This window comes from Camelus ferus, chromosome 7 (assembly GCF_009834535.1).
Source record: "Camelus ferus isolate YT-003-E chromosome 7, BCGSAC_Cfer_1.0, whole genome shotgun sequence".
Classification (NCBI taxonomy): Eukaryota; Metazoa; Chordata; class Mammalia; order Artiodactyla; family Camelidae; genus Camelus; species Camelus ferus.
Window position 1 is genome coordinate 10,034,318 of NC_045702.1, and position 25,889 is coordinate 10,060,206.

The 25,889-nt window shown below is 39.2% G+C and overlaps 1 protein-coding gene and 1 long non-coding RNA gene across 6 annotated transcripts in view; one reads left to right on the forward strand and one right to left on the reverse strand.

Annotated features, from left to right (window-relative positions):
- MKLN1 (muskelin 1) overlaps positions 1-25,889 on the forward strand; it is a 320,903-nt gene that overhangs the window by 70,943 nt on the left and 224,071 nt on the right. The gene's annotated exons all lie outside the window — the stretch shown is intronic.
- LOC116664801 overlaps positions 1-25,889 on the reverse strand; it is a 109,232-nt gene that overhangs the window by 37,391 nt on the left and 45,952 nt on the right. For all 3 annotated transcript variants that reach the window (XR_004321258.1, XR_004321260.1, XR_004321259.1), the window contains exon 2: positions 14,700-14,808. This is a non-coding gene — a long non-coding RNA (uncharacterized LOC116664801). The remainder of the gene's footprint in view (positions 1-14,699; positions 14,809-25,889) is intronic.

Consider the following 25,889-nt stretch of genomic DNA (forward strand, 5'->3'; position numbering starts at 1 on the left):
GTTTTGTAGATTAAAAGTTTGCCAACCCATATATGTTTTCCTAAACACTTTATTTATGCTGGATGGTTTGGACTCCTTCTGTAGAAAACAAGAGTAAATATTTTTTTGCCACTGGCCCATCAGAAACAGCCATTGATTTTGTGTGTGTGTGTGGACAAGTAATTGAGCCTGCAAAATCGACTTCACAGGGTATCTTGTATTCTGCCCTCAGTGCGAGCCTGTGTTCTCCTGAGGTTAATTAGCTCATCATATTCTGCTTTCATGTTCCCTAGTTTATCACTATGCTTGAGATTTTTGCCCCCTACACCTTTCATTTTGTTTTCCCATAATTTATTACAACTAACTCTTGTATTTTTTAACAGTTTTGTATCTGCATTAATTTTTAAGTCCCCAGAGGAACATTATGTTCCCAAACATTATGTTCTGCACTCTCATACTCATATCACTTCATGTAGTGCCAGACACCTCCTGGGATCTCAAGAAATGTTGTTTCTCTTTCAAAGAGAGATAGGTGATTATTCTGGGATGCCCATAAAATATCTTTCTCGGTTGAGCTACTCTCACTGTTTATTTATCCCCAGTGGCTTAAGTAAAAACATTGGTTAATAGAAAGAATCTGTTTTTGGAGAAATTCTGCTAGTCTCTCCTCATCTCTGTAAAAGCAGAAGCTAGATATTGACTAGTCTTACAAGAGTGTTGGAAAGAAATTAGAAAAGCCTTAGAAATGAGAAAGTCTTTCTTTAAAAATATGAAATGTTAGGGAGATGACAGTAACATTCTTACGGAGCAGACCTCAGCACAAGTGAGCTAACTCCTCTGATAAGACACTTCTCATCATTATTACAAAGAATAGCTGTCCAGTAGGATTCCCTCTGCTGGCAGCATCTACTGCAGACAGTCAGAACTTCTTTCCAAATACTCAAGACCTGCTGTACCCACAATATTTTCTCTTCTCTCAGCTTCTCAGCTCTAGCTAGAACACTTCAATACCTCCCTACGAGGCAAATCTAAACCTCCCTCTGAATTCTTCTAAGCTTGTTTGAGGCAGAGGAATAGGACCATGGACAGAGGTATAGCCTACCAATCACTGGCGCAGCAGGAAAGCCAACTCTCTTCCTGCCAAGAGTCCCTGGAAGAGGGTCTTTTGATGAATAGACTCCTCTTTATTCAGGGGTCACTTTCCCCTTCTCTGATTTTCCTTCGGAGTGGCACAGTTTCTTCTGGAAACACTGGCTTCCTCCACCAACTCCATGCTCTTGAGACATAGAACAAATACTCATTCTTGCAAATGCAGCTCTTAAAATATTTTAAAATCTTGCCATTACAAAATATTTCCAACAAACAGAAAAATATTGAACATATTGAACAAACATCTATGTATAAAACACTCAACAAATCTTAATTGCTGATTTATTTGCTTTAGGACCTTGGGGTTTGTTTTTTCTTTTTTTTGGTTTTGTTTTTGTTTTTTTGCAAGAAGTCTTATAAGTACAACTTGAAGCCTGTTGCCTAGCCCAAAACCCATTCATTTCTCTATTTTTCTCCTTTCCTCTTTTCCCAAAAGTAATCACTATCATCAAGTTACTATAAATCATTCCCATGCATGTTTTTATACTTTTTTATTATATGTATATATTCATAAACAAATATGGTATTGCTTTGTATTTGTAAAATGGAAAATACAAAATCACACTGTATACATTCTGCAATGCTTTTCTAGTCATTATTTTTTAGATTTATTCATGTTGCAACCTGAAGAATGAACTCATTAGTTGTAACTGTTGTACATTATTCCTTTGTTTGAATATATTCAAGTTACTTTTGCATCCTCCTGCATTATTGATGTGTAGGTTGTTTTTAGTTTGTTCTTGTTCTTGTTTGTTGTAACAAATGATGCTGCAATTAACGTTTAAATACCAGTCTCCTGGTTTACACCATGTGAAAGTTTTTCTAGGCCAGGATTTCTCAACTTTGGCATTATTGACATGTTGGACTGGGTAATTCTATGTTGTGGGGTAGAATATTTAGCTTTTTCCCTCACCTTTACCTACTAGTTACTAGTAGCACCCCAACTCCCACACTCAGGTATGACAACCAGAAATGTCCTCAAATGTGTTTCGTGGGGAGCAAAATCACTCCTGGTTGAAAACCATTTATCTAGGCAGTATACCTAAGAGAAGAATTGCTGGGTCTTAGGATTTATACTAATATATATTCTCATTTTGCTTTCTAAGAGTCTTGTTTCCCCACATCAAGCTAACTTTTGATATTTTCAGAATTTAAATTATTTGCCTAGTTATGGCTATGAAATAGTAACTTTTAATTATTTTATTTCATTCTCCCTTAATTTATAATTAGATTCCACATCTTCTTTTACATTTATTGGTCATTAGAGTTTCTCTTCTGTAAATTGACCTGTTTGTATCTTTTGTCAATTTTTCTTTCAAGGTGTTTCTTTTCCTTTTCGCTGTGTAGGAGTTCTTTATAATTTTTGAATACTAATACCTTGATGGTTTTATGTCTGGGAAAATATCTTCTCCCAGTCTAAGACTGTCTTTTCACTTTGTTAATTAATTCTTTTAATTTTAAATTAGTTAAATGTATCAATCTTTTCCTTTAAGTTTTATGATTTTGTACTTCATTTAATACATGTTTCTATCCCAAGGGTATAAAAATAATCTCATATTTTTCCTAAAAGTGTAAAATTTGACTATTCTCATTTAGATCTTTAAACCAACTTAAATTTCTTGTGATATGAAATAGAAAATACACATATAATTATTCCAACACATATTTATTAAATAGTTCATCTTTTCACTCCTAATTTGTTATGCCACCTCTGATTTTAAATTTTGATATTTGGGAGGGCAAACTCTCTGATTTTTCTTTCAAAATTGCCTTGAGTTTTTCAATTGGTTACCTGACCAAAGGATATTGTCTCTTTCTCTTTTCTAACTTGAACCTAAATTGTTTTCAGGTGTCATGAACTTTATCCCATAATAATTAGTCTAAGCCCATTAAAATAATTTTATTCCATTAGAATTGGTTTAGCCATAAGCATGTGTTGCATCTCTTTCTACTGAGACCTGCGTGGAATTGAGCTAGAGAAGTGATGGGATGGGATAGGTAAGTTTTCTTCTCACTTAAAAAGATACACAGGAAAAAGCCTTGCCCTTCCTACCTTTACATAGATTTGGAGAAAAATGATGTCTGCAACTGGGGCAGCCATCTTGCCACTCTGAGGGGACAAGTGGAGTCCAGCATGCTGAGAATGGCTAAGCAGACAGAAGAAAAGGTCCCAGGTCCCATGATATCACTGTGCTGCTGAATTAACAAATATGGGCTCCACCTATCAGTTGACATCCTGTGATGTGAAATAATAAACCTCTTATTATTTAAGCCACTTTAAGTTTTATATTCTTTTACTTGCAGCCAAAGGTATCCCCAACTACTATAATAAGTTTGACCCTTTACTCTTCCACATGAGTTTCATGATCATTGTCCCATGTTACATAAGCAGGTTGGGATTTTTTTTAATTAGGTTTGCATTTCAATTAAACATTAACTTTAGGAGAACTGACATCTTCATTATAATGAATATTCAAACTCATGAATGTGGTATGTCTCCACTTATTCAAATCTTAGTTAACTTTTTCTATAAAAATCTTTTATGCATAAAATCCATATTTTATTTATACATAAAAATCCACCTCTTAGGTTATATTTATTCCTAAGCACTTTATTGTTTATTGGCATTAAGAATGGTGTATTTTGTTTGCTATTACATGTTATTTTGAGTAAATACTGAGATACAGGATTGCAGTTGAATTTTGTATGTTGATCTTATACCCAGGAACCTTGCTGAATTGTCTTTTTAGTTCTACTATTTTTTTCAGTATAGTCTGTTTGATTTTCTTTATAGACAATCATATTATCTGAACAAAGAGGGCTTATCTATTCTTTTCCCTTACTGTGATAATGGCGATGCCTTAGGGTCAGTCATAGAGGTCATTTCCAATGTCCTGTCCTGTGCCCTGTCTTCCTGCCTCATCATTCCCTCATGTAAAGCCCATCATTAGGCAGTGGTCAGCCTTTTTTTTAGCCTCTTTAACAAGCCAGTTTGTATGGGGATGGGGGTTCTCAATCTAGTCCACAGTTTCAAGCAATGAATCTAATCTGGTTCTCACCCACTTCCCTCACTCCATGCAGATCACTTTTAGTCTCCTCTCCTCTGCAGAAGCCCCATTGTAGCATTTTCTGCCTCCTTTCAGACCTGGAACCCAACAGGCCCATGTCTTCAGTCCCATTCGTTGCTTCGCATTTTTGGTCTATAGAAAACTTTATATTTGGGGCCAACTATGTCTTTTAATTTTTCTCTTGTACATTTTAAAAAAACCATTGCTTTGCATTTGGAGCTCAGCAAGTACCTCAAAGACTTATGTACAGTAATGCAACCTTGACCAGAAATCGTAATTCTAAGTGTCTATTGTGTAAAGGATTACAGAACTAGCTTCTAAAACTGCTGGTACTACATATAGTTATCATCAAATACAATACTACTCAGAATTTTCACAATGTCTTTCAGCTCCTCATACTTTGTAAAAGTTAGAGTTGTGTCTGTGTTTGTCATTTGGATAATGGAGAATGGAGGTAAATGTCATTTTTTACATCTGAGAAAACTGAGGCCTCTTACTTAATTACGGCCAAGAATAACCAAACAGAACTACAAGACAGAGTTCCTCCAGAGGTAGGGCTGTGCTTAGTTCATGCTGTGCCTTATGCAAAATGCCTCTCAATGCAAGTTTTTGAGCTGAGGAAACCAAACTCTAGGCTCATACCTAGCTCTATTCGACAGGATGTCCCATGAGTTGAGGAGACCTGTAATGAGGTCTTCAAGATCTACACAGTGCTATGAATTAATGAAAAGAAAGAAAAAGAAGGAGAGGGATAAGAGCAGCAAGGGTTGATTCTAAGCAAAGTGAGTGGGAAGGAATTGTCAATAGCATTTCACCTAGAAAGTGAATTTTGATTGAGATTTGGATTTTTTAATACTAACCACCTTATCTAAACTAGCTTAGTATGTAAATATAATGAAAATAGCCTTCATTAAAATTGCAAAACTTATTTATTAAAATATGTAAAACAGCCAGCTGCAGCAGTAGTGAATAAGAAGTGTAAAAATAAATTATTTTGTTCAACAAATATTTATTGAGTTCCTACTATGTGCCAGCACTGCACAGGAAGTTGGAATGCAGTGCTTAATAACATAGGTCCCTGTGCAGCTAACCATCTAGTTGGGCCAACTAATGGGTAAATAAATAATCCAAATATGATGGGATAAGCTCCTTGAAAGAGCATTGGTTCAAAGAGATATTTTTCAGCCATGTTCATAACAGCATTATTCACAATAGCCAAGAGATGGAATCAACCCAAGTGTCCATCAGTGGATGAATGGATAAACAAAATGTGGTCTATAATACAATGGAATATTATTCACCTTGAAAAGGAAAGAAATGTCAACACATGCTAAACATGGGTGAACCTTGAGGATATCATGCTAAGGGAAATAAACCGGTCACAAAAAGGCAAATACTGTATGATTCCACTTATATGAGGAATCTAGAGTAATCAGATTCTTAGAAACAGAAAGTAGAATGTTGGTCACCCAGACGTAGAGGAAGGGGAAATGGGAGTTGCTTAATGAGCATAGAGTTTCAGTTTTGAGAGATGGAAAAATTCTAGAGATTGTTTGCACCACAGCGTAAACATACTTAACACTGTTGAACTATACACTTAAAAATAGTTAAGATGGCAAATTTTATTTTATGTGTAATTTACTACAATTTTTTAAAAGTAAAAAAACCAAAAGTGTTAACTTTATGAGGATAGGGACCTGTCTGTTTTGTTCACTCTTGAATTTCCAGCATCTAGCAGAATGCCTGTTACATAGTAGGCACTTAACAAATATTCGACCTTCCTCTGGTTTTTCCTCCCCATTCAACATCCTACACAACACCCAAAAGCCAAGTCGTCTGTGAGCCAATTCAGCAAACAAAGGCACTTCTCTACTTAGGGCCTGGAAAGGGAAGAATTTCAAGTATTTGTGATTTGATATTTGTCCTGGTCACACCGACTATTCTTTACTTCTCAATTATTTACTGGAGCTTTTTTGGCAGTTAAATTTCCTAAAGATAGATACTGTTTCTACTTCCCAAAACAGAGCTATGATGGACTCTGTTAAGAAAGAAAAAGTGGAAGGAAGTCTGTGAAATGAAATCATTATTAGGCCAGGGTACAAATGGCCCTGGAGCCACGCTTGCAGGTCACCGGAGGGACGGTGAAGGAATTAGCATGGATTTGCAGTTCTGCTGCCTGTTCCCTCCCTTTGCAGGCTCAGACTGATTCTACTTGCTTAGTTTATTCTCTTGTGTTTGTGTTTTTCCTTGGTCAAAAATAGACAGACAAAAAAAAAAGTTTCCTTGCACTTCAGCTTTTCTGCTTTTTCCCTTGTGTGTTGGGTTTCCTCTTGCCATGCTCCTTCTTCCTACCACCTGCTGGTTTCTCTGCTATTCTTACCTTTCTCAATTAGGGCTTTTCCTTGTGTTCTGTCAACCTGGCTTGGGGCAGCCTTTAGTGACAGCACAAGCATAGAGCCTGCCAAGGGCCTGAGGGGTTTGCAGTGAGGAATTCCCATTTCTGGCCAAGCACCGGACAGGGCTCTCCATTACTGGTTCTGGCTTGGCCCCCAGGCATGCACACTGCAAGACTTCAGGGTGGAAGAGAAGTGCCTAGCCTAGAGGTCAAAGGAAAGCCTGGACGAGAAGGGTTCCAGGGTATCTTTCTTCTGTCTCCTCATGCTGGGATGGTGGGAGGGTAGGTGCAGGTAAGAGCCAACCAAAGGCCTTCTTGGAGACAGGCTCAATCCTAGAACCAACTGAGGTTTCCAGGCCTGGAGATTTGATTATGTAACTTTTTACATGTAACAAATAGTTTTTACTGTGATAAACACTGTTCTAAGTGCTTTTAAAGATTAATTCATTTAACCCTTTAAATATGAATTCATTTCATCCTTACAATAACCCTATGAACTGAGAGCTACTTGTGTCTGAATTTTATGGATGAGGAAACTAAGGCCCAGAGAGGTTAAGTGACTTGCTCAAGGTCACACAGCTAACAAGTGGTAGCACTGGGATCTGAACCCAGAAAGCCTGGCTCCTGGACCCATGCTTTTAACCACTATATGATACTTCCTGTCTAGTTTATGTACAGTCCCCCCTCGATTTCCTTTGAAAATCTCATGTGTGATTTTACAAAATATCTTCTTTGAGGTATAACACCCTCTGGTGGGTGCTGGAAAACGTGTGTATCCCTTTGAAATTTCTGTGCAGCTCTGGGGATATCTGCTAGCAGTCGTGTGTTCACAGGCTACTTCCTGCAGAAGACATTAGAATCATACCTCTCTCTCTAGCGGTAAGGGTGTAATTTCTACTCATACAAACCTTAAGAAATAAAATTTCACCATATGTTTAATAAAAATAAAACGTCACACTATGTTATATTCCTCTTATAAAGTGCCCTCTACCCCCACCCCCACCCACACACATAAGCAATTATATTATCCCGAGATCTGTCCCTAATCAGGGTGAGTTTGCAGGGAGCCATCCCCACATTCTCCACCCAGGCCCTTATGAACAGCATCATGAATTTTTTAGATGATTGGCTGGATTTGGGAGTGCCGTTCAGAGGTGTAGGACAGATCTTCCGGTGAGAGTAGCAAACTGGTCTGGAGAGAAGCCCAAGACCGTGGCCTCTTTGCCCTGGGAGACGTGGCCATGGCCCCAAGTATCTGCAAATTCTCTGACTTTCCCTGTCACCCTCTGGCTGTGCCCCAAATGGCCTTCCCTGCTAAGAAAGAGCTGGGTTAGCAGAGAAGAAAGTTTCACAAAAAGTTAGGCTGAGCTTGGCTTTCAGCTGCTTACATGAACCCTGACTTAAGTTGAGGGGCGGGTTTCAGTCCTCTCTGGCCTCTTCCCTGACTCCCACCGGCTTCCCCGCTCATAATTTCCAAGGCTTCTGCCCGTTCTCTATCTGCAAGATTCTGCTGGTCCTGGATCTTCCTCCCACAGGGCCCTAAATTCTAATCTGGTTGGAAATGATAGAAAGTGAATTCCTGCTAAAAAATCAGCTGATTACATCTGAGGCAAGGGCTCTCTTCTGCGTACTGCATTTGAATCTTAATAAGGACATTCAAAACCAAAAAGTGAAGAAACTCATAGGAATGAATATCTAGTGGTAGAACGTCAGGCTCCTTTCCACAGAGAGATGAGGGGGAGGACCGGGGGGGGGCACATTGGTATCTTGTTGATTTCCCCACATTTGTATATGAATCTAAAATTGGCCCTAAAAAGGTAAATAAATAAATAAAACTGGCCCTAATGTCAATGTCAGGTCCACGGACATCTCAAATCCAGAATGAATATGTGTATTTTGGAGCAACAGCTATTTCTCTTGGAGTTTGTTCTTAGGACTCACCAAATCCTAGGACCCAGATCAGGGCATGCTACTGAGTTCAGTTTTTTGGCAACTGGTGCAGGGTCCTTTGTCAAGTGGGGTATTTCCTCTGACGTCACTGGACTGCTCATCAGCTCCAAAGTGGGCCTTTGCCAGGAAAGCCTGAACTGAAGAGGAGGCTTGGCCTTCGGGGAAGGCAGCCTGTGTCCTGGCAGCTGGGTGTGTCTGCTCCAGGCAGGCCTCTCAGAGCCGCTGACTCCCTGGATTAATGCACTTTTGACCCAAGAGGGAAAAAAGGTGTAAAGAGCAGGGGCTGCAGCAGTCGGCTTTTACAGGTGGGACTTTTGAACTGGTGGGTTGGTGACAGCCCCAGCCCCACCCACCTAGTCCAGCAGAGGGTCTGTCTTCCCCGCCCCCTTCTCCTGCCTTCTTTCTTACCCTCTCCCACTACTTCTCTCCCTAGTCTTCTGAAGAGCAGCTGCCTAGATGACACCTTTTGTTTCCAAAACCTTCTTTGTATTTCTTCCCTTCTCAAAATATTCCCTCTTTCCTCCTTCAATGCCAGACTGTTGGCATCTGTCTCCCCGTCTTGTGCAGGCTGCCATCTCTGGCTCACCATGGTTTTATAATTGCCTCTGGTTAAAGTTTAAATAGATGGGTTTCAGCCCAAGAGAAAAATGTAAACAAGACCTTTCTGCAGCCGCTCAGAAGTGCTGACTTCCAGGGCTTTTGAATTCTGTGCTAGGAAATTCATTCAGCTCCTCCCTCTCCGACAAACTGAGAACCGCCACCGGGCTTTCAGAGACGTGAGAGCCACTCTGAAACCATTGAGAGGCTTTTAGATGATCTACCCTTTTCCTTTTAACTCAATTAAGCCATCAAGATCCAGTTCCCATTTCTGGGCTGTTTGTCTGGTGTATTGGGGTGACAGAACCGTTAAGCAATCATCAGGGGCTGGCTTCAGAGGAAAGGAAGGAAGTGAAGGGAATTTTCATTTCCCTGCAGGTATTTTTTCTTTGAGGGGAGAGAGGGATTGTATTTAGTGCTCCAGGTCTTTTTGTTGATGAGGAAGTCTTATAAATCAAGTGAATGGGATAATTCTTGGCCAGCACATCAGAGAGCAGGTTGGGTTTGAGCTGGCGATTCAGGCGCATATTCCTTCATTTGCTGTTTCCTCAGAAGTAAGTGGGCCTTTTTTTTTTTTTTTTTTTCCGAGTCTTGATTAAGAACATTGATTTTCTGTATCTTTCTGCTTTGTGTACTTGTGATTAGGTGATTAGGTGTCAGGATGGATTCAGCAATACTTTCAGATGTTTCCCCTACTCAAAAATCTTCAATAATTCCTCATTCCAAGTTCAGACTCCTGTTCAAAGCCTTCCATAGTCTGGCTCCAACCCACCTTTCCACTCCACTATTCCAACCATACACTGACCTCGCTGAACTTTCCACCCTGATTCTGTAATATGTTCTCTTCCTTATTCTGCAGGGTCCTAACTCCTGCTGAGCCCTCCTCAGGCTCCTAGAAGTCTTCTCAAAATGCCATTTTCCTGTGTTCTGTGGAACATTCCTTGCCCTCCATGCACAGCCAGGACCAAGCCCCAGTTCTCAAGCAGCCCATGACCATGCCCTGCACCGTAGCCCTTATTTCCTCCTCCATATTTATGTGTCAGCTTCCTGCACTAGCTACTCAGCTCCTTGAATAGTGGATGGTTTAGCACCTACCCCCGTGCAGCCCTGCCTCGTGTGGCCCATCATCAGTGCTTAATACATATTCAGCCTCTCTGAAAACTTAATATCAATATTTTAAAAATAGCTCTTGAGAGGAACCAACAGTAGTGAAGAAAGGATTTTGGAGTCTGACAAACTTGGGCTGTAATTTAGGCTCTGCTGAGTATTAGTACGAAGATGGAGTCCCAATTTTTAATCCGTTCCAAGCCTCACTTTCTTCACTTACAAAATGAAGATAAGATCTCTTTGTGAGAATTAAAAAGAGGTCATGCACGTAAAGAACCCAACACAGTTCTGTCTCATCCTTACCCTCCCTTGATGTTAAAACATTTTAAACATTGGAACATTTCACTCTGGAGCATTAATCGTACTCATCAGTTTAACATATATGCGCCACATTTTTCCATTGCTGATACAACCTTCCTTGATAGAACAGTTTCTTCTCATTCACACTTGCAGGTTTTTCAAAGGTTACCTGAAAAAATTCCAGGGATAGGGAAGAAGACGAGGCAGCTGCTCTGCTTGTTGCTAAATTATTTTCACATGTGGAGGGTCATCCTCACACCATCACACTGGCCTCTTCACTTCCAATGTTAACTTTAAAGAGGAGAAGGGATACCATTAGGACACCCTTCTCCTTCCCCTTCCACCAAAAGTCACTTGCCACTTTCACTCATGGGTGGGAAGCGGTGGATTCCATTCTTCCATCCAACGTGTACTGAATGCCTGCTATGTGCTAGGTGCTAAGATAAAAGATGAATCAGCCAAGGTCATGCCTTTAAAAGTTTCCATATAATGGGTTTGCAGGGGAAAGATAAGCATCTGACTAAACAAGGAACAGTGGAGGTATGGGCACAGAGGAGGGGACAGTCAGCCTGTTGAGAAAAGATTCAGAAAGATACTTGAACCTAGACTTAAAATATCAGTACATGGCTGTCAACAGACAGTGAGGGCATGGCACTCCAGGTAAAGGAACCCCGACTGTTGTTGCTCCCACTCTGATCACTATACGCAGCCCAAAGCCTCTGGCTCTACCATCTTTACTCTGTACAGCCGTCTTCTCCTCAGTCTAGGCGACTTAAATTCTTCCTTGGCAGCAGCAGCATTATTAGTGCCGGTTCCCGTCAGAGAACTGACATTAGAAGCTCTGCTGCTGCTTTTGTGGCCAAGGTCAGGAAACAGCTGGAGTGGTTTGAGCTGCCTGGGGAGGGTGGAGGAGTTGAGCATGCGTGTGCATACCTGTGTCTGTGGACGTACGTGTTTGAGAGTGTGTGGGAGTATGTCCATTTGGATGGCCGGCTAGATATTTATCTGCAGGTGTTGCTGCAGAAAACAGAAGTGAATATTCAGGAAACAAAGTGACAGCTTGGGATCTCAGAGACAAGCCGAGACTGCTCAGAGAAGGGAGAGGTTGAAATAACCTCGACCAAAACAGAATGAAACAGAGAAGGAAGTTACATCAGAAGAGGAAGAATGCCAATGTCATGCTGAAGAGCCACAAATGTCACAAAATAAAATAAGATGTGGGATTCTTATTTTACTTGGTTAAACACTATTACAATATTTTCTTCTTTACAGCACCATTAAAATCACTGAAATAATATTTACTGCAGCAAACATGGAGAACGCAGAAAAACACAAACAAAAAATTGCTGTAATTTTTTAAAGTTATATTCATCATATCTTATTTGGATCGGTGACTGATTATAACTTTGCCTTCTACCTCCACGCACAAGTTGTTTCTTACCTCCTGCACTTAAAAAATACTAAAAACAAGTTCTGAAATTGACTTACTGAAGAACAGTTAAAAAGTCTCCTTATTAGTGCAAATCAAGAAATTTTGATAAAGATACTTCAATGATAGTGAAGTGATTGAAGATGTCAGAGCAAAAAATATAGATCCCAGGTATGTTATTAAGTTTTTTCATTTCCATTCATGTGGAAATATTAGTCTCTTTATCAAAAGGAAGTAAAAGAGTAGTTTTCCTTTTGATTAGGTTCTTGTAACTACACAAATGAAAAAATGTATAGGATTGACTTTAGGTGAGGGGGTTTTATAAAAAGTTAATGTAACACTGAAATAAGCTTGGCATCGGTTCTCGTATGAGTCTTTTGAATCTATAAATATAGGAATTGGCTTTCCATCACATTCTTAGAAGTATAATGGCTTCAAGTGATTAACTGATTTGCGGATCTCACAAATAGTTAAAAGCATATGGAGAAGGTATAAACTACTTTGCATAAAATAAATAAGCTACCAGGATATATTGTATAATACAAGGAATATAGCCAACATTTTATAATAACTATAAATGGAATATAATCTTTAAAACTTGTGAATCATATTACACACCTGAAACTTACATAATATTGAACTTCAACTATACCTCAAAAAAAAAAAAGCATATGGGGTTTGGGGCAGTGAATTAAGGAAGTTTTGTGGGTGTTGGTTACAACGCAAAACAGTACTTCCTAATTGGATGAATTATTAGTCCATATGCTAATTTACCAGGTAATTCATGAATGGGCTTGGGGTGGAAAGAGTTGAGAGGAATTGACAAGGGAGAGAAAGCACCAGGTAATGAAGAAGCGAACCAAGTAGGTCTGATGCTCACTCTGTTTGCACATAGTAGGTACCCAGTAATAATTGCTGAAGGAAGGAAGAAATGAGAAGAGTCAATGAATGGTAAGTATGAAGAAATGGGCATAAACACTGAATTCAAAATGAAGTTAAAATTTTGCTTCATGACAGGTTTATAACATACTTCCCCTATGATACCTGCCTTGGGGATATATAGAGGTGTATAGTTTTTGGAAGTTATTAGATCCTTAAAAAAGAAAACATTTAAAAAATTAGATTTGGGGGAAATGGAAATCAATGCAAATCTAAATTTTTAGATCTTCTGAATTTTTTTTAACAAATCTAAATTCAGTGTTACTTTAGGAACATAAATACATAACAACGTATTAGGTATGAATTGGTTTACTCACAAAATCATTGCATATTTTAAATATAATTTATTTCAAATAATATAATTTACTAATTAAATAGTTTTTTCTTTTGCAAATGAATTACTGATGGGGTTACAAAGCTGACATCAAATATCATTTCGGTTTTTCAATTGAGAAGAAACCAGCAAAAAGCTAGAAAGAGAAGAAACCATAAACATCACAGAAAGTTGTATATTTTTTCTAGACCAACTGCCTTCCTTAAGGAGATCATTTTCAGAAAATAATCTAAGAGTTGCAGGGAGGGGGAGAGTAAAATAAAAAAAAAAAACTCACTGACTGCAACTTTTTTAAAAATTAAATATAGTTGACTTACAATATTACATTAGTTTTAGGTGTACTGCACTGTGATTTAGTATTTTTACAGATTATTTTCTTTAAAAGTTATTACAAGATAATGGCTACTGGCTGCAACTTTCCCCCAAGCATCAACATTTTTGTTTAGTGAATGAATGCCTCCAAATTTGCCAGTTTCCCTGCTTTCTGGACTTCCACAGCTCCAGGGGACCTCCATCTGGATGTATTTCCTGATTCAGAACTTGCTGAGGGATTCAAGTCCCACTTAGAGGAGTCTCATAAACTCCCTACCTCAGCTTGCATTTTGGGAAGCATGTCCTTCCTGATGGTGTGCCCAAGGAATGGGAAAGAGAAAAGAAGATGCCAAGTTCTGTTTTACATTTTAAATCTATAGATCTTTCCTTCACCGAGTGGCAGGCCATTCCTAATTCCTGCTCCTCTGTACTGAAGAATTTAGCATCAATTCCCATGGTGATCCAAGGAACTTTACTCTTTGCCCGAAATACATCTCCCTCCCAAAGCAATTTCCCCTCCTCTGAGAAATGCTGTTGTGTCAGGCTGCACTGCCCTTGAACCAGACAACTTTCTCTGCGTGTCTTTATCTGTCTAAATAAAGCTAACCTACATTTGCTGTCTAATTCATTCGGATGCTTGCTGATGCTATTTAAAGCATCCCTCAAGGCTCTGTGGAAAACAAGATGCATTATCTCCAGTAGGGAACCTTTAGGTTTGTTGGTCATTTAAAGAATTCAAGAATCGAAAGAATCCATTCAGTCTCCTGTAGTTCAGATGTGAAGGACAAAGGAGCTCTTCATGTTTTTTATTCCAGGCAGTCTTCTTTGACTTGTACGTTACTGGGATCAGTTAATAGCAGAAGAGGTAAAGCTAATCTCTCTCTCTCTCTCTCTCTCTCTCTCTCTCTCTCTCTCTCTTTCTCTCTCTCTCTCTCTCTTTCTCTCTCTCTCTCGTGTGTGTGTGTGTGTGTGTGTGTGTGTGTGTGTAAGTGCGTGTGACACTCTCCTTGCTTCTAGGCTTCATGAAGTTTGCCCAACAGAATGCATTTTTCCTTGTGGACTCAGATAATTTGTTAGTCCATTGTAAGTTCACTTACTCCTCTCAGGGAACAAATGTAAAAGATTAAAAAGAGATGTCACCTTGGTAAACAGTCTTCTGGCGAGTTTTTGGCTTGTCTCCACCCACTCTTCTTCAGCCTCCATCTGACATTTCATTACAGAATCCTGGTACTTCCACATTCCAGAAATTCTAAACAGGGAAAAGAACAAAATACTGGGGTTGTAAATAGGACTCCACTGTGCCTTTCTATAGTTCATAGAGGTTTCAAATCTGTTGCTCGTTTTTCCACATCTGGTATTTATGTCAGTCTGTCGGCTTGCTTGGTGGGAGGGAGAGCTGGTACAACAGGATGGTTTTAACCATCAGTGCCCTGCTTAAGCACATGCTTTTATCAGCATCCACTTGTTCAGCCACGATCCTGTGACGTCCATTGCAGTGAGTGAGTCAGAAGCTGCAAGCTAACAGGTCTATTCCTTCCTGCCGTCACCTAGGAAACCAATGCATCATCCACAGGAAATGCGGGCCCCAATGGGGAGTGTGCCCAGATCGGGTTATAAAGCTGGCAATGAGTTTTTCAAAAGAGGTCAAATAATAATGCGTAGAATCTTGGTCTAGGATGGGAAGAGGATCCAGCCCCTTAGGCATGGATCAAGGACTAACAGGCAGAAATACCAGGAGGAATTAGTCAGCTAAAATCATGTTAAGATGTCTGCTTTATAGGAAGGTGGCCAAGGGCAAGGGGTATGGAGATATACATTTAGACAGTATGTGAAGTGAGATGAGGAAATTGACAAGCCATCAAACCAGGCTTTCTGCTGAGTGAAATATATATTCCTTTTTCATGGTCTCTCTCCCTTGGGTTAAAATAGTGATGGAGGGTTCCTTCAGAGAAAATCACACCCTGATTCCCCTCATGCTCTCGCTGTTTTATTTCTGCCTCTGCCTTATTTTCTCTCTCCTTGACCTCTATAGATCAGCATAGACCATCACCTTAGTGTATATATACAATCTACCACACAACATCCACATATGTGTAAAAATAAGCTTAATACAGCTGAGAAAAATTAACCTGTGGAGCTTCAAGTTGTTTGACAGGCTTAATGTTTCCAGGCAGATTTACACTCTCATACTGGTTATGGGTGAAAGAATCTACGTAAAAGTACAACGTGAGCTCTCCCAGACTTCCTGTTTTAAACTCTAAGAATATTAGAATGGGAAGGAAAAACAGCTCAGAAATCATCCAGTACAACCCCCTCATTTTTCACATGAAAAATGAGTCCCAGAGAAGTGATTTGTTTAAGGTCATCTAGCAAATTAACGTGTACGTTGGGGACCAGGAAGAGGAGAGAAAAGGGGTAGGATGCTTGACCACAAGCTCAAAATGAGTCAATAGGTGGTATAGCCACCTCAGAGGCTGTGATAATATTCAGCTACATTAATTGAAGCAGGGAGCCCTGACTAAGAGAGGCAATTGGTACCCTCATGGGCTGGTCAGTGTTGCCAACAATTTGGCATTCTGTCTTGAGTACCCATTGAATGGGGAACAATGACAGACCCAAATGTGCCCAGAGAAGGTAAAAATGGTGATAAGAGCTTTAGTAACTATAACCTAAGAAGACCAATTTAAAACATTAGACTGTTTAGCTTAGAGACCAGAGGGTTTGTCTTGGAGGGCATGAGAAAAAGGTATCATCAAATAACTGAAAGGCTATCTTGAAGAGGGTTCAGACTTATTTTGCGTGACTGTGAATGACAGTCACAAATTGGCACAAGTTAAAGGGTGATAAGCTTTAGCCCCATATAAGTATTCTCCAATAATTCAGGCTGGTTGAAATGTATTAAACTGACCATTGGGGTAGGGAGGAGGTTTTTAAGGGCTGGACCTAGAAGTGGTACATGTACACGTCAGCTCTGCTCATATGCTTTCTATCCAGTAGAATTCAATCACATGGCCACACCTGTCTGCAAGTGGGGCTTAAAATACAGTCCTATGCCCAGGAAAAAGAGGAAATGGGTTTGATGACTGACTAGCAAAACTTCTACCACACTGTCCAATTCTGAGCTTCTATTATGGTGATAGAATCAAGTCAGGAATTTTAAAACTTTCTTGTTGAATGCCAATACATGTCTCTTGTTTACATTAAATGTCTTCTTATTGAAGGGCTCCCATTCAAAATATATTGTTAGGTTAAAAAAGCAAGGTGGAAAATAATGTACATACTATGCTATTTTTGTGACTGAAAAGAGGAATTGTAATGACAGTGTTTATTTGCATTTGCTTGCATATGTATGCAGAAACACTGGAAGGATACACAAGAAACCATAAGGACCAGGGTGGGAGCAGAGGAAGGACGGAGACATCACTGGGAGGGAGACTTCTCCTCATGTGCATTTCAATATTGTTTAATTAATTAATTAAAAAACTATAGAAAAAACTTTCTATTAGAGAAAAGTTTTTCTCCAATGAACTTCTTTTTGTTTTCGAATAAAGAAAAACTTGAGAAAATGCCTATTTGGGAAGGTGAGCAGGGCATAACTTATGAACCCAAGGTAACAATAGTGATGAATATGGTGTCTTTCCTGTTATAATGGGCTTGTACTCAATTACCTGTCTTTTTCCAAAAAAAAAGTAAATGAATAATAGTGCAACAGCTTGGTTTTATATGGATTCATCTAAAAGTCTCAGAGTGCTTTTATATCTGCCATCTTTGTTTTACTATATAACATTCCTAATAACTATGGTACAAAAGATAGAAAATAATTTGTTGTTTTGTAGGAACTGTCAGAGCCAAGAATAGGACTTTGTCTACAAATTCATATTAGACTTGTAGGCCAAGCCTCTTGACTTCTGGATAGCATCAACATTGGATGTATGTGATAAATAAATGCTTTATGCTTTATAGCATTTTCACAAGTATTTTCTTATTTAGTTTTTCCATCAGCCTTGTGAATTAACTATAACTGATATTATCTTTAGAGATGAAAAACAATGGTGGTGATATAAATAAAGTTAAAAAGCTAATAAAAAATTAGTGGGAGGGAACTATCCTTAATATATAAAGAATGATTACAAATCAATAATTAAAAGGAAAGTATTCCTAGAAAAATTGGCGAAGGACATGCATTAAAAATCATAGAAAGAGATATCAATAACAGATAAACATTAAAAATATTTTTTTCTCCTCAAAATGAGTAGAGGTAAAAGAAAAATAGTACCTAGTACTGACAAAGATACATGGAAACAGGAACACTGGTATTTTTCTGAAAGGGTCATCAGTTGGCAAAATTTGAAGAAAAATTTAGAAATATATTAGAACATTATACATGCTCAAAACACTGTAGCCCAGTAACTTTATTCTACTAATTATCCTAATGAAATAATCAGAGAAACATAAAAGTTTATGCCAAATGATATTAATATCATAGCATTCTTATGAGTTCAGCAAAAGGTGGATCAAATGACAGTAAGGAAATGGAATAACCAAGCTGCCATTAAGAGACAACGTTAAAGAATTAACCAAAAACTAAAGGAAAATCCCACTATCCAATGTTAAATAAAAAAGCAAGATCCAAAATATGTACAGAGGAATGGATATTCACATTTAGATTCCTTACAAAAAAGGTAAATTCTAAGAGACTATAAGACAAAACTGCTACTAGTGATTTAAGCTTAGAAAGATACATTTCTATCAAAAAGGAGTTTGATGGTCCTTCAAAGCTTTACAGCTGGGAAGCATTCTTATTTCCTTGCTAATATCCATTCTACTGAGCATCCTTATCCAAAATAGACCAGTCCATATAAACTAAGAGGTGGTCAAGGCAGCCTTTGCTGGGCTTTGCTAAGTGACATAAATAACTTCTTAGCAGTTTCCACAGGGAATTTAATGTTACATAGATCTAACAGATCTTGAATCTATGGAAGTACCACTGCTTTTTAGTAAAGGTTCCAGGATGAGAACTTTTACTACACCTGGCTGTTAAATACTTGAATATATTTTTAGCCCTTACCTGAATTAATATTTGGATTATAGGCATTCAAAACTGATGCCAGGTCTCTAATCACACACTCCGAATTGTTTCCATTTCTTTGATTACTTTTCCTCATTTTTTGCTAATTGATGTTCATTGCATACACCCAGCCAGCAGTTTTCACGTTTTGAATCTCTCTTTGTCTTTCAGAATCACCCCTATTGACTAATGATCCATCTTTTACCCACATGCAACACTGGTGATTTTTCTTACCATTCGTAACATTCATTTTGCTAATCTCTTTCATTTTCATTTTTATTTTCATCATAATCGTAAACCTCTTCTTAATAGCACATTCAATATTCTCATTGCTTTTGCAATTGTCTGACATACTGGGCTTAATAATGTTGCAAAACACCCCAAATTAAATACAGTAAAGCTGCTGGTAATAGAAAACTAGTTGGCCAAGACTAAAACAACCACGTCCAATGCCATTGCTGTCTGTTGGGAGCAGGCAAAGTTAAAAAATTTTGCTTTTGGAGCAAATTATTTTTCATCTTAAAGTTCACAGGTGGCCAAGCTGTTAAAAATCACTGTCTCTTCCATCATGGTGCCATTCTGGTGAAGTACATTTGTGACAATAGTCATCAAATCACATATAAATATGTAATCAACCAAGATTATTTTTAGATAGCTCAGTTGGTTTGCATTGTCTTAATGAGGCTGAGATCAAGGGTTTGATCTCTGTGTGGGTTATTTAGCACAGAGAAAAACCATGTCACCCAATTAGTCTATACCTACATCCAGCCATCTCATAAATGCATGCTCTTTAAGGGACCTAGATATAGTGTGTGGTGGCACATATCATTTCAGTACAGTCCATATGCAATAATACAGTTATAAACTTTCATAACAATATTTGACTTTGGAATCTCCAAACTCAAAATCTCAATTAGCCATTAATAAGAGAGACAATGCTTTAGTCATATGTTCAAGTTTTTTTTTAATTTATCTATAAGCACAGGTTGGATCACAGTGTTCTCCAAATGTAAAATACTAAAGAAAGAGGCTTATTTTCCTCATTGAGATCATTAGAAAAATAGAGGGTGGTACCTGATTCACCTCTACTCCCCAGGAACCTGATGACAATTAATTCCTATTGAGTTAGTACTCTGAGATTTGCCAAAGAGCAGGTCAATGTCACCAGAGAATGTTATGTATTTGTCAAAGTACAGAAAGCTACAGATTCACAACTCAGATTTTGGCCTCAAATGCAATTTTCTTCCTCTGTTTTCAGGATCCTCTCCTCCCTTCAAGGCCAGAGCTGCAGGCAGCTCTCTAAATAACACCGCGTCCCTGGCCTCCTAGCTCCTATTTGAACGTTTTGGCAGGGCTCCTTTGAGATCTGCCCCCACCGCCTCCCCTCTCCCAGGCTTGTCTTCGTTGGTCTGAGTCAGCCATGAGTCACCTCACTCATTAGTGGAACACAGAATGCTTCTCCATCCTCTGGATCCCTTTCGTCTCCCTTCTTGTAACTGGTTTTCTGGCAGCACAAGGTCTGGGGACAATCTTGAAGCTAGGGACTGCGTCACCATTAAGATGGTCTGCTCAGTAAAGAGGTAACAGACACCAAGTAGAACTAAAGATGATGGTGGTGGTGCACCCAGTTGCTTCAGATGCACTTTAATGGCCAGATTTTGTACCTTTGCCTGTGTCAGCTCGTAGGACAGCACAGGGGTCCTTAATTCTCTGGAAAGGCAAGTAAAAGGGCAATGTCCTTACATTGGTGGGCACTCTTTTCTCCAGCATTTTCAGACTTATTCTCATTTCTACTTATCTGATTTTACATTGCCAATTCTTTCCTTTTTGTGAGAGGTGGACCACAGAGGGGGAAAAAAGGATTTATGCCTTGTTGGTACCTTCTAGATATAAAAAGAAGCCTCGTGAAGTGATACTAATGATACAAGTAAGAACCTCTAAGTTCACTGTAGAAAATTTCAACACCAAAACATCATTATTAATTCATTAATCTTACTTAAAGCCTTTTGTAAAATGGTTGATACTTTGCTCAACTGGATAGTGACTGGTTTTCAGTAAGTCAGACGATTTACTTTACAAGGGACCCCAGAGATCACCGTGTCCATTCTTTCATTCAATCAGCAGGCACTTACTGAGCACCTGCTATGAGCAGACCCTGAGGCAGACACCCCCCAAAGGCAATGCTTCTCAAGCTTCACTGTGGGTGTATGTCATCTGGGAAGCTTACTAAAATGCAGATTCTGGTTCAAGAGGCCTGGAAACAGGGCTCGAGGTTCTGCATTTTCATAAGTTCCCTGGAGATGTCCCTGCTGCTGCCCACGAATCACACTTTGAGGAGCAAGACAACAGGGGCTCTGCACAGAGCCAGACAAAGCTTGACTCTGTCCCCGAGGAACTCTGGGATGCTGCCCTATGCATTCCTCCTCCTCAGCTGCTGAAAACTATCTGTGAGGCCCAGACAACACTGATCTACTCTTCCCAGTGCTCTTGGCTTTCTCATGACTTCACTCCCAGTGGAGGGTATTAAAACTGCAAGACTCATATTGGGATTAGGGCAAGGAAAAGGCTCTTTTATCTTTAACCTTGGCTCTGAGGTCTAGTCTAGCCCATCTTACCAGAGATCTCTGAACCCGCATTTTAGGCACAGCCTGATTAATGATCAAGTATTTCTTCCATTGCGACAGAGATCTCTTTTTATGATTTGTTAGTTTGTATCCTTTGCCATTTTTTTCTATTGGGGTCTTTCTGTTTTAATTATTAAGTTGTAAAAGATCTTTATTAAAATATTAAAGAGAATCTCTTTGCCCTAATAAAAGTCTTTTTTAATCTTAATTTGTCTATTCATTTTGGAGTTAGGAATCTTAGACTCTAGGTTAACATTAATTTTCTTGCTAATCTGATCAAGCCCCTATACCTGTTGTGACATGGTTCCTAAAAATAGAGGCAGTAAGGACTGAACCTAGCATAGGACATAGCTGACTGGTGTTAACAAGTACCAGTTTTGGAGGGGATGGTTTAGCTCAGTGGTAGAGCGCCTGCTTAGTATACATGAGGTCCTGGGTTCAATCCCCAGTACCTCCATTTAAAAAATTTACAAGAATAAATAAAAACCTAATTACCTTCCCCCCTGAAAAAATAACTTCTTTGGATCCTCAAGTACCAGTTTTGTTTGTTTTATTATGTTTTGCTTCTAGCTTGGTTTTGTTTAAACAACCAGTTATTGAGCATTTACAAATACTATGTGTGCTGTTCTAGGTTTGGTAGTATGAAACATACACAAAGTAGAGTTAGAAGCTGCCTATTAAGAACTTTATAATGTATAAAAATGCTTATGATTTCTGTTTTCCCTTTGCCTCCTCAACTGCCACTTTCTATGTTGTCAACAGACGAGATCTACCATTCCTAACACGTCCAATTAAGAAACCACCTCACTATCACCTCACACCAGTCAGAATTGCCATCATTAAAAAGTCTATAAATAATAAATGCTGGAGACGGTGTGGAGAAAAAGGAACCCTCCTACACTGTTGGTCGGAATGTAAATTGGTGCAGCCACTAAGGAGGACAGTATGAAGGTTCCTTAAAAAACTAAAAAGAGACTTACCCTATGATCCAGCAACCCCACTCCTAGGCATATATCTGGAGAAAACTATAATTTGAAAAGACACATGCACCTCAATGTTCACAGCAGCACTACTTACAATAGCTAAGACGTGGAAACAACCTCAATGTCCATCAGCAGATGATTAGATAAAGAAGATGTGGTATATACACACAATGAAATATTACTCAGCCATAAGAAAGAATGAAATAATGTCATTTGCAGCAACATGGATGGACCTAGAGATTATCATATTGAGTGAAGTTAAGTCAGACAGAGAAAGACAAACATCATAAGAAATCACTTATATGTGGAATCTTAAAAAATGATACAAATTCTATTTACATACCAAAAACAGACTCACAGGCATAGAAAACAAAACTATGGTTATCCAAGGGGTAAGGGCGGGGAGGGATAAATTAGGGGTTGGGGATTAACAGACACACATTACTATATATAAAGTAGATAAATAACAAGGACCTATTGTATAGCACAAGGAACTATATTCAATTTCTTGTAATAACATATAATGGAAAAGAATCTGGAAAGGAAAAATACATATGCATGTATATATATAACTGAATCACTTTGCTGTACACCTGAAACTAATATTGTAAATCAACTACAATAAAAAACGATTTAAAAAAATAAAGAAACCACTTCAGTACTGAGGCAAATGACCAAGTTGTTCCTTGGTCTCTATATTAGCTGTCTCATCTCTACTAGAACCTTATGCTTGTGAAAATTATTTATTTATATAGTAGAAGTTACAAGTGATAGTATTCCAATTTAGACTGGTAGATTTTTGTCTATCTTAGAGAAATAGAAAATTTGTACTTTCTCCCTCATCTGTGATGTTTATTGCCTTTAAGTTCTCTCCATTACTGCCTGTAAGAAAGAAAGAAAGAAGTAAAAAAAAGAAAGAATATAATCAACTATTAAAAGTAAAATAGAAATGTCTGGAGACAATGTGTTTTGCCTCTAATTGGTGTTTGTTTTTCAATACAGTCAAAGGAAGGAAATTCTAATGGGAAAATTATCATCCAGGTAGAGAATATTCTTTCACTCCCACTGGTTCCCCCTATATTCTTCCCACTCAAAATCTGCTTTATGAGTCCCTACACTGAGCATAGATAAAACAAAAAGAGTCAATACTATTGAATCCTATCCACTTGCCAAGCACTGTGCTAAGTGCTTTCACATACATTTTCTCATCTAATGGATCTTTTCCTTTCTTACTGCAGGGGAGAAGGTGAGATTGTGCCTTTGCCTTGCTGCCTTCTCTTTCTGGAGTCTTTACTCCTCTCTGTGTGTTTAAGCCTTACACTGGAAGCAAGGGAACCCAGCTTAAGGCAAAATCCATTATTTTTTCATCTCAGCCAGGTCCACAGTGAAAAGTTGGTTGGTTTCTCATTTCTGGAAGATGAGAGTGTGTTGTTTTAGGAAAAAATGAATGGAACAGGGCTGAAGGCTGAACACTCTTTTACATACATGGTTGGGCACCTACTGCTGGTAAGAGGGCCCTCGTATTTTGGCTTCTTCCCCAGATAATCCATTGAACTCTCCAGGAGAAATCATCCGTATACATCCAACTCCTCCCTTGGTTTATTTCTTTATATATGAATACAGATTCCTTATCATTTCTCTCACCTACCCATTACCCATCAAAAAAAAAAAAAAAAAAGAAAGAAAGAAAGAAAGAAAGACAGACAGACCTCTCCTGGAGAAACATGACAGATCTTATCTATTCCTGAGATTAACTGCCATTTTCTTCTCTTACTATGATTCCAAATACTGGACTCCACTAAGGAAAACATAGCCTGGGTGACATTGCATAACCAATGAGAAAGGAATCTTCCCTGGGCAATGAGAGAAGGGCTGAGTTACTATCTCAGTTCTTAGGAATTGCCATCCAGCTGCTAACTGAGGCCACACGGGTTCAGCCATGAGGCCGGCAAGGACCTAACCAGTGACTTACAAAAGGAGGCAATCAGGACTAGCCAGAGCTGAGCTGGGGCAACCGACTCATTTGTAGAAGAATCCCCAAGGACAATGGCCAGCGGTTCAAGTCAAAATGTCCTGGTGGAATAGCAAACTCCTGGTCCAATCTGGTAGATGAACAATGCCCAACAACAGAAGACTCTGGGGAAAGGATGTACTTATAATTAGCATGTAGCGACATTTTTACTCCAGAGGCTTATCCTTTATTCTTCCACATATACAACAGACATTTGAGTGAATATATTAGGCACTGAGCTAGCAGTTGGCACACTCCTTGCCTTCAGGGAGTTGACAGTTCAGTAGAAAGGCAGTAAGCATAGGAGTTCTAGGAAAACCTAGAACAGGCACATAAGATGTGAGAATTGGGAAAGCTTCCCCAAGAATGTGAAAGGCTCATGGAGGGTGGCACATGGAGAAAGGACACTCCAGGTAGAAAGGGCAGCAGTGCAAAGTCACGGAGGGACGAGAGAACAGGTGGCTCATTGGAGAAATAAAGTGGTTTGGTGTGGCCAAGATCAGAATTTTCAGGAGAGGAGGTAAGAGATGATTCTGGAGAGGTAAGCAGGGGTCAGATTGTAAAGGAGTAATCTTGTGTGTATGTAAGAGTGTTTGAAATCTATCATGAGGGCAATGGGAACTACTACCTGATTTTCTGTCGGGGAAGCATGTGTCAGACCTGTTTTTTGGAAGTTTTCTCACTGGTTGTAATGTGGAGATTGGATGCAAGGAGAGCAAATATAGGAGTTGGAAGATCAGGTTGGAGGATCTTGTAGTAACTGAAGAAGAAATAATGTAGCAGAGGCAATAGGTAAGCAGGAAAGATGAGTCTGAGAGATATGAAAGCATTGCACCGACCTTGGTGATCAGCCATAGGAGGGGCCTGAAGAGCTCAGAGTGACTCTCAGTTTTGGTGAGTGGGGAAAGATGATGGGTGGAGAAGACTTAATGTAAGGAGACACGAGTTCAGGCTGATGCAGAAACCCTGCCATTTGCCTGAATACCGGTGGTGGGAGGTCAGGGCAACTCAGTGGCACTGGGGACTCCCCAGGTGCACCCCAAAGGAGGCTTAAGGACAATTCCAGACCCTACCAGCTAGAGACATTGGGCCTCCTAATACAAGTTCCTACTCAGAAGCCTGCCTTATTACGACTGAATCTGTGCAGGACTGAGGCTGCTGATGAGAGGTCTTCAGAACCTGCAGCCAAGCAGGGCCTGACAAGCTGTTTCCATGGAGACGTGGTGTGCGCAGGAGGGAGTGAGTAGGAGGGCTGATCCATTCCAGAGCCTTGGGTCACAAGGCTGCAGCAGGCTAACAGATAAACAGGAAAAATACATAGTCAATCAGAAAAGGATGTTCAAAACTATTGGCAGTTAATTGGGGTTGTATCGTCATAATTCTAGATTAAGTCTAACAATTTAGAAGGATTAGGGTAAGCCACTTAATGATCCTGCTAGTTATTTCAGGTACCACTTAACAAGGGCACATGAAAGTAGATGCCAACTCAGGCTAACTCCAAGTATACATACACCCATCTTAAGCCTTTCTGCACCCCCGGACTCTCAGTAGCTACATATTATTTCCAAGTTTCTGGGAAAACAGGCAGAGATATGGGAAGTTAATTTTTTTTTTCCATTTGCCATGCTGATGGCAGTAATACTC